This window comes from Mixophyes fleayi, chromosome 5 (assembly GCF_038048845.1).
Source record: "Mixophyes fleayi isolate aMixFle1 chromosome 5, aMixFle1.hap1, whole genome shotgun sequence".
Classification (NCBI taxonomy): Eukaryota; Metazoa; Chordata; class Amphibia; order Anura; family Limnodynastidae; genus Mixophyes; species Mixophyes fleayi.
In genome coordinates this window covers 192,888,642-192,900,739 of record NC_134406.1, presented here as the reverse complement: position 1 = coordinate 192,900,739, position 12,098 = coordinate 192,888,642, and the positions used below count along the sequence as shown (strand labels likewise).

At 36.9% G+C, this 12,098-nt stretch overlaps 1 protein-coding gene across 3 annotated transcripts in view; it reads right to left on the bottom strand.

Annotated features, from left to right (window-relative positions):
• ZNF516 (zinc finger protein 516) overlaps positions 1–12,098 on the bottom strand; it is a 79,256-nt gene that overhangs the window by 43,474 nt on the left and 23,684 nt on the right. For all 3 annotated transcript variants that reach the window (XM_075213216.1, XM_075213215.1, XM_075213217.1), the window contains exon 2: positions 1,469–1,567. The gene's annotated coding sequence lies outside the window, so the exon portion shown is untranslated. The remainder of the gene's footprint in view (positions 1–1,468; positions 1,568–12,098) is intronic.

Sequence of the window (12,098 nt, the reverse complement as noted above, 5' to 3'; positions counted from 1 at the left end):
TGCCGTGCTGTCCCCATTTTTTATAACTCCCTATCCCGTCTCACTTGACTAAGCCCCAAAACTCACTTCCTCAAACGCTCACTCAAAACTTGCCTTTTCAAGCTCACCTATTCTAGCACCTTCTAACCATTTTATCAATCACCTCCTCTTCTTCTTTGCCTGCCATCTCCATTTTCTCCCAGTTGGTCCTACTGTCTCTCACCACCCCTCCCTTTAGAATGTAAGCTCTTGTGGGCAGGGTCCTCTCTACCCATTGTCCCAAATTTCAGTGTAAAAATAAAGCTATCAAGTATTTATGCTACAAGTAAAAACAGCCAGTATTTTCCTTATGTGCAAAAAAATAAAATAATCTGCACCCTTTGCATTGTAACAATGTCCAGGATCAAACTTTTTTTTTGCCTTGCTATTCTTAAAGACTCAGGCCCACCTTGTCCAAGGATAATAAAAGGGCAGGGTCTTCTTTAATCCAGGTAACACTGACATTTGCTTCACTTTATTCTTATGGACCCTCCTGCAGAGGACATTCCCGAGGTATTACAATCGGGAATCTCGATATACTGCAGGCTTTAGTCCAGTGTATTACAAGAACATTTCTATTTCCCCACCAAAGTCTGAGATACTGGTTAGAGACTCTATACGGTGATTACTAGTTGAACAGTGACTCCCTTTCTTAGATATTCAGCGCCAACATTGCATAATTATTGATTTACTGTTTGTTTTTTAGATAGAAGCGCAGAGCTAAACCTATAGGTCATTTTTTTGTACAATGTTTTCTCTACCGGACAGGAAGTAAATCCCCTTACTTCTCAACCATAGTCATTTGGATCATTTTATTATGCATGATCAAATTTGGGGTTTCACAGTAGTACCATGACATGATGCCTGTATGAGTGATAACAATATTTCAGATTTATGATAAAAAAATAAATACAAATACATAGCTTATCACTTTACCAGCACTTAATAAAGTCAAGTAAGGCTGGGCGCACACTACAGGGTTTTCAGACAATTAACGGGCTAATCACACGATAATCGAGCATTAGGCCAGATATCGCATTAGTGTGTACACACCAACGAGGAATGATTATAGTTCCAAAGCACATTGTATCATTTCATTTTGACACTGAACTAAAAATCTTGTTCAACGATGGAACTATGTCGTTCCAATTCTGCAGTGTGAATGCACTCATGACCGGCAGTGTCCATAGATCTCTACATAGATCTCTATGGACTGTGCAGAGTTCTGAACTTTTCAGCCGATGGTTATGACCAATGAAGAGCACAGATCTGAAGGTAAATCATAAAATACTTTTAGTGTGTACACATACATCGGCATGCTGATCGGGACTTAATCAGCATTGCCTTCTAATGCTTGTAACACTACAACAATAAACTACCCCACGTTAGTTACTGTAAGCATTTTATACTGCGAGTAAGCATTTAAAATCTCCACACTTTGTAAACTGACCTTGAATAGAAGTCATGGTGATCAGTTCATCCATTTCCACTCTACAAACAAGTTGGACTCCCTTCCATGAATAAGACTGCAAGGCTCCCTAGGCGGATGCTGAAATAAAACAATTCCAGATCAGTTTTTGTGAAAGATGTAAAATCAAGTATACTTCATGCAATCCAAATGCAGCATTTTGTACATCCTACACTGATAACACACCAAGCCTTATAAGAAGCATAAGCCAACTTTGCACAATCATCATCACCATTTATATAGCGCCACCAATTCCGCAGCGCTGTACAGAGAACTCACCCACATCAGACCCTACCCCATTGGGGCTTACAGTCTAAATTCCCTAACACACACACACACAGACTAGGGTCAATTTGTTAGCAGCCAATTAACCTACTAGTATGTTTTTGAAGTGTGGGAGGAAACCGGAGCACCCAGAGGAATCCCACGCAAACACGGGGAGAACATACAAACTCCTCACAGATAAGGCCATGGTCGGGAATTGAACTCATGACCCCAGTGCTGTAAGGCAAAGGTGCTAACCACGCCACCGTGCTGCCCCACAACTGAAAGGATCAGTGTAGACTAAACTCTGTGCAACTGGATTTACGTTATTTAGGAAGTATGTGGAGGACCAAACTGGATCGGTCTGGGGACAAGTTATTGCAGTCCACTCACTACAATCACTGGCAGATTAAGGTCATAGAATACTGGATTGCATATGCTAGTCCTGATCAGACAGGATCTGGATTGCAGACTGCTTTGGGCTCAAACATGCTGCGATTTGGGGCTCGTTTGACGTAAAACATCCACATTTTCAGACAAAACTGTTACATGTATTAGCTTTACATAAACCTGTTATATTCATTAGAGCACCTATCTAAAATGGACACCGTAGAGCAGAATTTCACAGTGTCAATGTGACTGGAGTCAGGTGTGTGTGTGTGTGTGTGTGTGTAAGTGTGTGTGTGTGTGTGTGTGTGTGTGTGTGTGTGTAATATATATATATATATATATATATATATAGTTTGTTTATTATACACAAGGGCAAGTGGTGCAAGCACTACGATTATGTTATGTACAAAAATATATAGGCTTCATTTTCATTTAAATGCTGAACATAGTTGACCATGTTTAATTTGGAGATAAATATAATTTAACATTTGAATATAGACCAACACATTGTACATCTTGACATTACCGAGTATCAACAATCATAAACGCAGTGCTCCATGGGACAGCAGAACATACACAAAGGGTGAATATCTGATTCATACACGCAAGAAAGAAAAGAAAAAAACAGAAACAGAAACCTGTGGATTTATTATGCAGTGCAGCAAAGCTGAAGTGGGAAACTCAACTATACAGATCACTTTACATTGCCTTTTACGGTATATGCATGGCAAATATATTTAAAGCATCAAGACATTTCATAGTGTTATAAACAGAAAAGATTTGGAGACAAACTGCTCAGCATATCTGTATCACTCTGCAGTTGTTGCTTTCCTTTATTAAATACAGGATGAATGACTGAAATAATACTTTCCATTCTGCGTGTGTGTAGTAGCCAGCACCACAAATGTAAGATTTTTTTTTCTATGTACCAGCAGAATAAAATAAGAAATGATATAAATTTTACAATTGATTGGTCTCCACATAATTATTGCCTTTTAGCAGTAAATCCCCTGGAGGGCGGATATTCAGCTGCCACAGATGCACTAAGGAGCTGTGGAGTAAAAAAGTTTTCTGCATGTGAGACTGTCTTCAGGTCAACAATGCAATATTAGGAAATGCTAATGAGAGATGCCATGTTCCTTTTCTACATCATCATCAGATATTTATATAGCGCCACTAATTCCGCAGCGCTGTACAGAGTATATACCTGTAATATAGTGACACACGATGCAACAGACCACAATGTAAACATACGCAAGTGCACATAAGGAATAAACATACGGCTACCATTTGTGTCAAAACACTGGTATTGTCTAGTGATGCAATCAATTATTTGTTGCATCATTCTACTCAATAGAAATTCTAAGCTATGTCATTGTTCAGATGCAGTTAAATTCACATTTTGAAAAAGGCGCAGTACACATGCAACCAAGCACTCTGGTTAGGCTACTGGATTATGAACATACGCATATACGAGTATATCAAAATACATATGAGAGACAGTGACTAATACGTTATAAAACACACACTATATATATTGTGTATATATATATATATATATATATATACATATATATATATACACATATACACACACATCATCATCATCACCATTTATTTATATAGCGCCGCAAATTCCGCAGCGCTGTACAGAGAACTCACTCACATCAGTCCCTGCCCCATTGGAGCTTACAGTCTAAATTTCCTAACATACAAACTCAGACACATATATATATATATATATATATATATATATATATATATATATATATATTGTCTTATAATGTATTAGTCACTGTCTCTCCTATGTATTTTGATATAATAATTCTACTTAAATAGACTAGAATGGTTATACTCTGTGTGTGTGTGTATATATATCTATATATATATATATCTATATATATATATCTATATCTATATATCAGAGTATAACCATTCTAGTCTATTTAAGTGCATTTTGCCCAACTCTGGATTAACAATTAAAGAAAGCTGCATATGTTTAGCAAATGCTTTTTGATTTTAGTTTACACAATGTTTTTTCGCCATGTTCACAGAATTCTGTTTTTGACAAGGAAGCAAAAATATACAGCAAATGTTATGCTATTGACACAAGGACATTTCAAATGGTCCCTTGGCTTCATATTTAACCTTTGCTTTGTTTTCTTACAGGTTAAAGTCCTATCAAGCTGAGAGTTTAACAGATAACTAGACAAAGGTGAACTAGACAAAGGTGCACAAGAAACAAATTTTAAAAAAAATGGTGCGACCTTTATTGATTTTGTAGACAAAATTTAGAATATTTATGATTTTGGTAATCTAAAGTACATTTTAAAGAAACAATCTTATTTGATTTTAAAAATCAAAACAGGATATGTAAGAAATTGAATTTGAGCAAGCCATGCTCTCCCCAAACAGAGGCGATGTAGGCAAGGAAAGCTAAACCTATGGCCTTCAAACTTCAAGAATCAAGGTGAAAGGCTTCCAAATGGATTGAAGGCCATCTGCTCAGGCTAATTGTATTGTAAGGATCAGAGTCATATTCCCTGACATTTAAAACTAGATCAGGTAATTTATTTACAGTTAGATAATGGTAAAAGCAGACAAGAAAATTGTTAAAAATTGAAGGAAACATTGCAGCGCTTTAGTGTAGCTTGCAAAAAAATCTTTGAACATTGCAAAGTAGCAAAAGTAAGTAGCACAGTCATGTGCATATAATATAACGATGCAGAATAAATTCGTATTCATTCTGCCTATGTAAGTAAGCAACCATGTCTGGTATAGGCTACCACATACAACAGTGAAACTATCAACAAAACAATGCTGAAATGTGTGTAATCCAATAGCAAAACATGCACACAAAAGATAAAATTAAGTTGTAAACAATATTTTTACATTGAATCTGTTTTATCAGGAGTTTTAATAAAACAAAAAAAATTGTAACTGTTTCAACCCACATTCTTATCAGTGCAATAAAAGCCATGGAAATAATATCATTGTCCTGGCTCCTCCATATGGTACTGAGCACAGACTAGCAAATTAACAAATACAGGATAGAAAAACATTATAACTAATCCGCACTGAAACGGATTACAGAACTGCCAGCAGAATCTCAAACCCAAAACTCATCACCACAAGAACAGTGTGTGCAAATATATACACATACACACACACACACACACATACATAGATATCTACATATATATATATATCCCAATGCTAACCAATTAAGTACAATCAGCTGGAGGGGTCAAAACAAAATCAGCCAATCAGAAACTGCTGGATAGTGCTGCTAACAGTCATCACATTCCCCAGCCTCCAGCACCCACAAAGAATACGTCCTATGGCAGCTATATATATATCCAGAGGAGTATGTTCCAAGGCCACCCCGCAGAGGAAAGAAAAAGAGGTGATATGCAGGCAGCTGGATGTCATCTAAAAACAAGGAGACTCCGCAGAAAACACCTTGCGATGGCCTGGATATGTCAGTACATCACGACCAGAGAAAGGAGCAGGACCAACTTTGCCCTCCAGAGCAGCCATCAAAGTACGAACATTTAACACAGAAGGAGCTGATACAACTACTGCTACAGCGTGATGCCGAGATGGAGAAGGAGGGCCGCATGCGGGAGCTGGAGGCATACATAAATCAGTTCCTGGTAAGTATAATGAAAGAGGCACCAGAACTGCTCCAGGCTCCAGTGTAGACAACCAGAGACAGGTGGCAAACATATTTAAGTTGACCAATTAATATTTGACAACTTAATAAATTAATGTTTTTCATTAATTGATGTGTCATTTGTGAGTCAGAGTTGTTTGGTTGATATGTGAATTTACTTTTGCTTGATCAGATGATGTGGCCCTGAAATTTAATTAAATCTTTTACATTAAAATGATCAGTATTTTCACCGACTGTGTAAAAATATACCCACAATTTGACAACAGACCCCCACGACTGGGTAGCCAAAGGGGTCAACATCAAAATTATATATGTTGTTATGAGACATTTCCACTGTTCTAAATCTATATATTTTGCATTATGATAAGTTTGATGATTTGCATATATATTTATATACGCAGACTCTTGGTAAGATGCCATCATATATAGAAAATCAATGTAATGCTAGTGTATGGAAAGGGACAAACAATCTGTGCTATGCAGATCTTCCTCCTCATCTCAGCTAATTCTGCACAGGTTTTTCATTTTGGCAGAAAAATCTCTCATTTGTTCTATGGGCTAAGAAGTTATTAACGTGACATAATCCATGCACAGCTACTGGTCTGTACAAACAACTGGAAGATTTAAAGTCTTCCTCTTGTATTGCTACATGTTGGCACAGTGTGTTTGGATATTAAGACTTGTGAATTAAATTAGAACAGTGATTCCAAAGAAGAAGGTCCCGAATCCAGTTTCATATATTACAATATTAGAGAGGCCCATAAACATGTCACATGACAATTGTGACCCACTAATAACCTTGCCCCCCCCCCCCTCCCCAGATTAAAAAGATATTTCAACTGTATATACTCAGACTATAATTAAGGAAACTAATAAAGGTATAAAGTTTGGTAAAGCGGTGTACAAATTACCTTATCTCATTAAGAGAAAATCCCATACAACACGGAAAAAACCCCCAAAAAAAAAAAACAGATCCACAAAGCGGCCATAAAACTTATTTAGAAAAATCACCTTAGAGTATTTAGCGAAAACGTAAGCCACCCAAGCCAACCCCAAGAGATTATGCCAGCTGTTAAATAGCCGAGTTTATAGATTTATTTTTATGGGGAAAAAAATGTTAATATGTAGCAAGTCCCTGCCCCTAGGCTTCTCTTTTGTTCAGCAAAACAATGTAGCATACACAGGTAACTTAAATGGTCGGTTAAAGCATATACAAAAGCATTAATGTTGCACTCTGCAGACCTTACCCCCTCCTCCCCACTTACTAAAAGCCTAAACATGGGAACAGACATTAGCGACCAAAATTTATACAATTGGACTGCTTTAACAAAATGGGACAAAGTGCACAATCAAAGTGTTCTTTTTCTAGAGGAAATTTGAATGTACACAAAGATTGTATTGGTTCTTGTGGGCTACAGCACATTTGTGCAAATAGCAATATGATGTTTACCAAACTCACATGTAAACACTGTGGGTGCAAAACACTAACTTTCATATGGTCAGACAGCAGACACCAAATATAGACATTTCTTAAAGGGGAAAGCAGGGGACAAATTCAAGACCAGCACGTTTCCTCTACAGGTGTGGGAACAAGGGGGAGAAGTCAGCAAACACCACAACAATACAGCAAACATTACACAGCTGCTCCTATAGCAAAGGATTATGGGAAATTTTTGAGGATAGTGCAGTGCTAGTGTAATGGAAAACAAGGACATTGTCTTGCATGCACAAGTATTTTTAACCTTAATGTAATCTATTGAAAAGTCTTTGGAATTTACATTAACTAATTTCAATATCATATATTTAATGGTGTTCTACATATCACTGCACATCTGGTAGTGTGTTACACATTTGGGAATGGAGAGCTGTATTGTTGTCTGTTTTCACAAGTATCAACACAAAAGTGTAAAATGTAGTAGTAATGTATTTCTAGATTTAGTAATAGCTGCTCCCAAACAGATTCTCAACTCCAAGATAGGTCTTGTGTATGAAGGGGAAATATAAATATTTTCACACACGCACATATGTATAGATATCTCCCTCCCCCTCTATATGGGTAGAGAGAGAGATTATCTATATATCTATCTATCTATATCTAGATCATCTTACACATACATACACAAATTCAGTTGACACTTGCTCCAATTTTCCCAAGTAAACCGTGTTTTTATGACCAAACAACGAACAAAGAAAAGTTTAAAAAAAAAAAAACACGGGTGCAGAGAGCTTAAAGTTTCCTGAAAGGTCTATCATATGACTCCCATTTCAGTGGCCATTTCAGAATGGCAAGTTTTGCCAATGCTATACCACAGAAATGGGGAAGGAAGGAAAAGGAGTAGCTTACTGAAAAATTAACAATTAACCAGGAACAGGGCTTCAAAATAAGTAATATTTCAGTTGGATATTTTTGTAGCTTTTGTTGAATTATGACAGATGCTTAGTGTAAACACTGTGGAATTAGTCTATAAATATCTCCTTTTACATAAACAGATGAACAGTAAATTTTTAGAACATATGAATGGAAACTTCTATGTAGTAACGATCTCTCTAAGGCATCACTTGTAGACTTACTTTCTAACTAGAATTTTACCTCTTCGTAGTGGAAAGAAAAGATTCTTTGCCTGAATAACCACTCTGCTAACAATGCACTACTATGAAGTTCTTGTGGGTAGGAACTGTTTAAATAAATTTGCAGACACATACTTATGTCTCTTAAAACAGTTGGTGCCAAGTTTATAATGGATTTAATCTTCATGAACACAGGCACCAAAAAGAGCCTGTTGAAGCAACAGAATAGCAATATCCTTTATTACACAGAATTCGGTAATTTCAACAAGACTGAGAGCTGTCATTTTCAGACAGAAAACAAAAAGAAACATTGTTTTAAAAACAAACCCTATGAGGGATTATTCACACCTATCCATTTTTAATGCACTTTTGGGCAACTAACACTACAAAACCAAGTTAAAAATAGAATGATCACACAAGCAAATCATTGTATTGAAACATTTTAGCACAGTTTTTAGAATTAAAACATGGCACAACCTATTACTCAGGCATACGACACGTGTTACTAGTACAACAGAATTCATGGGAAAGAAAAGTAAACAAAATTGTTGAGAAAAAAAAAGCGTCACCAAGAAGGAAAAATACACGAGATGAGGTTTAGTTTTAATGCACTTTACCCATTTTCTCCCGACACTTGTGTTTGAAAGCTGACAATCTGTATAGCAAGAACTCATTGGGGGGAATTCAATTGGCCGTTTTTACGGTAACAGTGCGCACAATGGCCGTTTTTACGGTAACAGTGCGCACAATGGCCGTTTTTACGGTAACAGTGCGCACAATGGCCGTTTTTACGGTAACAGTGCGCACAATGGCCGTTTTTACGGTAACAGTGCGCACAATGGCCGTTTTTACGGTAATAGTGCGCACAATGGCCGTTTTTACGGTAACAGTGCGCACAATGGCCGTTTTTACGGTAACAGTGCGCACAATGGCCGTTTTTACGGTAGTTCTAACACGGGGTTTTTGCTCGCAGCTCCCCGAGCTGCAAGCAGAAAGCCGGGTTAATATTACCGTAATAACGGTAATACCTTTAGCACGGCGGTACTTCGGACGGGAACTGATTTCCCCCCATTGCATTTAAGACTATTCAGTCTCACTGTGTGCATGTATTACCATAGAAATGAAATATGGAGGCATGTTTGTGGGAAAAATATATTGTAGTTAATTAGCACTTGTCATGTGAAATGAGTGACTGCAAGAAAATTGACCAAGCAGCTTATCCTCCTTATTGCAAATCTTTACAGGCAGGAATTAGATTTTTTATATTGAGATAGATGTTTGATAACTGCAACATGGCTAATTGTAGTGTGTTACACAAAGGCATAGGGAGCTTTTATGTTACAATGTCATAACTTGGTTCCCACATTTTCTTCACAGTTGCTGGATATAAATGACTGATGTACATAAATGGAGGCGTTTGAAGTTGCTTCACTTTGCAGAAGCTTTATCTGTTTCAGTGCCTAAGTAAACCCATTATATCCCAAGTCTGCTGAAGGCAACATTGCCAAATCATGGACCTGGTAACCCTTTCAGAGCAATGTTACATTATCATTCATACTTTACATGTGACAAATCAAAACATCAAGTGCTGGGTATTTAAAAGTAATTTATAGAAAGTTTTTATAGAAGAGAATATGAAAATTATTTTGAAGATTTCATTTTTACCTACAAATAAAAGGCCTTTAAAACATGAGTCAGATATTTTTATTGTGCAAGCTTCCCACTAGAGGGAGTATTCTGATGCTTCTTCCACCTATAGTAAGCTACATCCTTGCAGACTGACTGCTTTAAATGCAATGCATACAAGTGATGCACCACAGATCTACATATAAAATGCTCTAGATTTAAAGTAAATGTAAAATATTGCACATATTTAAAAAGTAGAATGCTGCATGTATAGTATAAGGACTATGCCCATGAAAAAATCTTGTTTATTGTAATTTTATATTGAAATGTGTTTTATTGATATATGTTTAAATATCTATTATGAAATTAGAGTAAATGTTATTCATTTTTCATGCAGAACAGGGGTGATTTGCTTAAACGATTATAACAATTTGGGGACAGTCAGGCTCTTAGATGAATGAGATTGAACACCACACAGCCTACATTGAAAGTAAGAGTAACAAAATATTGGCTGAATAAAATAGGTTAGAACTCTGCAATAAGGGTATTTTCAAATTCACAAAAGATGGTAAAATACCATTTACTTTCTAACATCTATCACTTAAATGTTTCACATTCCCAGGGGAAATTACAGTCTATACTATATGTAGCCATAGAGTGATGCTTAAGGAAATCTGTGATATGAAGGCCGAGTGATGGATACAGGAAGATTTAATGAAATGAAACAATCTATTCCAGTCACATGAGCTAAAGAGCCAAAAATCACAATAGTAGTAAACTTCACAATGTAAACATGGCTTGGAGTGGCTATTTTAATAACAGAAAATGTAGGTTTATGAAAAACATTAAGTCCCACTGGTCATCTGTGCAAACAAAATAACCATTTGATTGTTTCAGTGTCTTAAGCTTTGACAGGAAATCCTTAGAGGAAAAATCACTTTGCAGAGAATAAACAAAGTATAATGGTGAATAGTGAGAGGTCGATTTTCTATATCAGGAAAAGAAACAAATTTAAAAAAATATTTTTCCTTTCAGAGTCCAAATCAAAGTTAATGGCTCCTCCGGCAGTGCAAACATACTCCATGTAGATGATTGGTTTCGGGTTTTTTCAGTAGCAAGCAAAATCAACCCAGAAACTAAACAAGTTAAGGCACATGATGTGAATTATAAATTCCTTTCCTATAACTACCTCTAGTTACATAAAAGTTAATTCTGCCCACCAATTCATTTTGTCACTATAACAAAAACAATAACAATTTCCTTTTCAGGAGCTGCATTCTAGAGCATCGCAACATTACCACACTCTACATCTGGTCATTATAAAAGGTTATATAAATGCCTAGTGGCGTGTGGGGAAAAAAAAAACGAAGTTGCAGCACCACCTGCTGGGCAGAGTTATACACTGACCTATATATTTCTTGAAGGAGAAGTGACAGTTGGGAGTGGTTGGTGGTTGCCAGGGGCGACAGTGGGGAGTTTTTAACACCTTAAGTAGCTTGATGAAGGATGTGGAGATGAAGGATGAGGTGATGGAGAAAAATGATGAGGTGGTGACATGTGGACAAAACCACGTTAAAAAAGGGCGCTTGCGTCGGGAAGTAACGCTCTTCCCCCGGGGAGGCCTGGGCTAGGCCCAAATGCATGACAAGAACCTTTTTAACACCTTAAGTAGCTTGATTTCACTAGAATGCATGAGTATCATGCACGGGTTAACTTGTAAAGGTTATAATAAACATGCTGTTCCTAAGCAAGGTAGAATTTTGAATGACTTTTTCCCCACAATTTGCCTTCACAAAAATGTCATTATCTTTACTACAAACAGCACAGAACCAACAAAGCCCATTGTGCTACAATGATATACAGTGTTCCTGAGTGACACACACACGAGAAAGGTTACCTTCTTTCTAAAGAAGCCAGATCGGCTCTAGGTAGAACTCTCCATCAAACACAAAAAGTTGTCTTTTACATCTATGTATAATCACCACCACTATACCCAGGAGGGCAGGATAGGAATTGCATTGTCCTGAAAGTACATTACATGTCCAAGAGAAGGAACTATATTTACGTACTAAACACCATAATAATTCA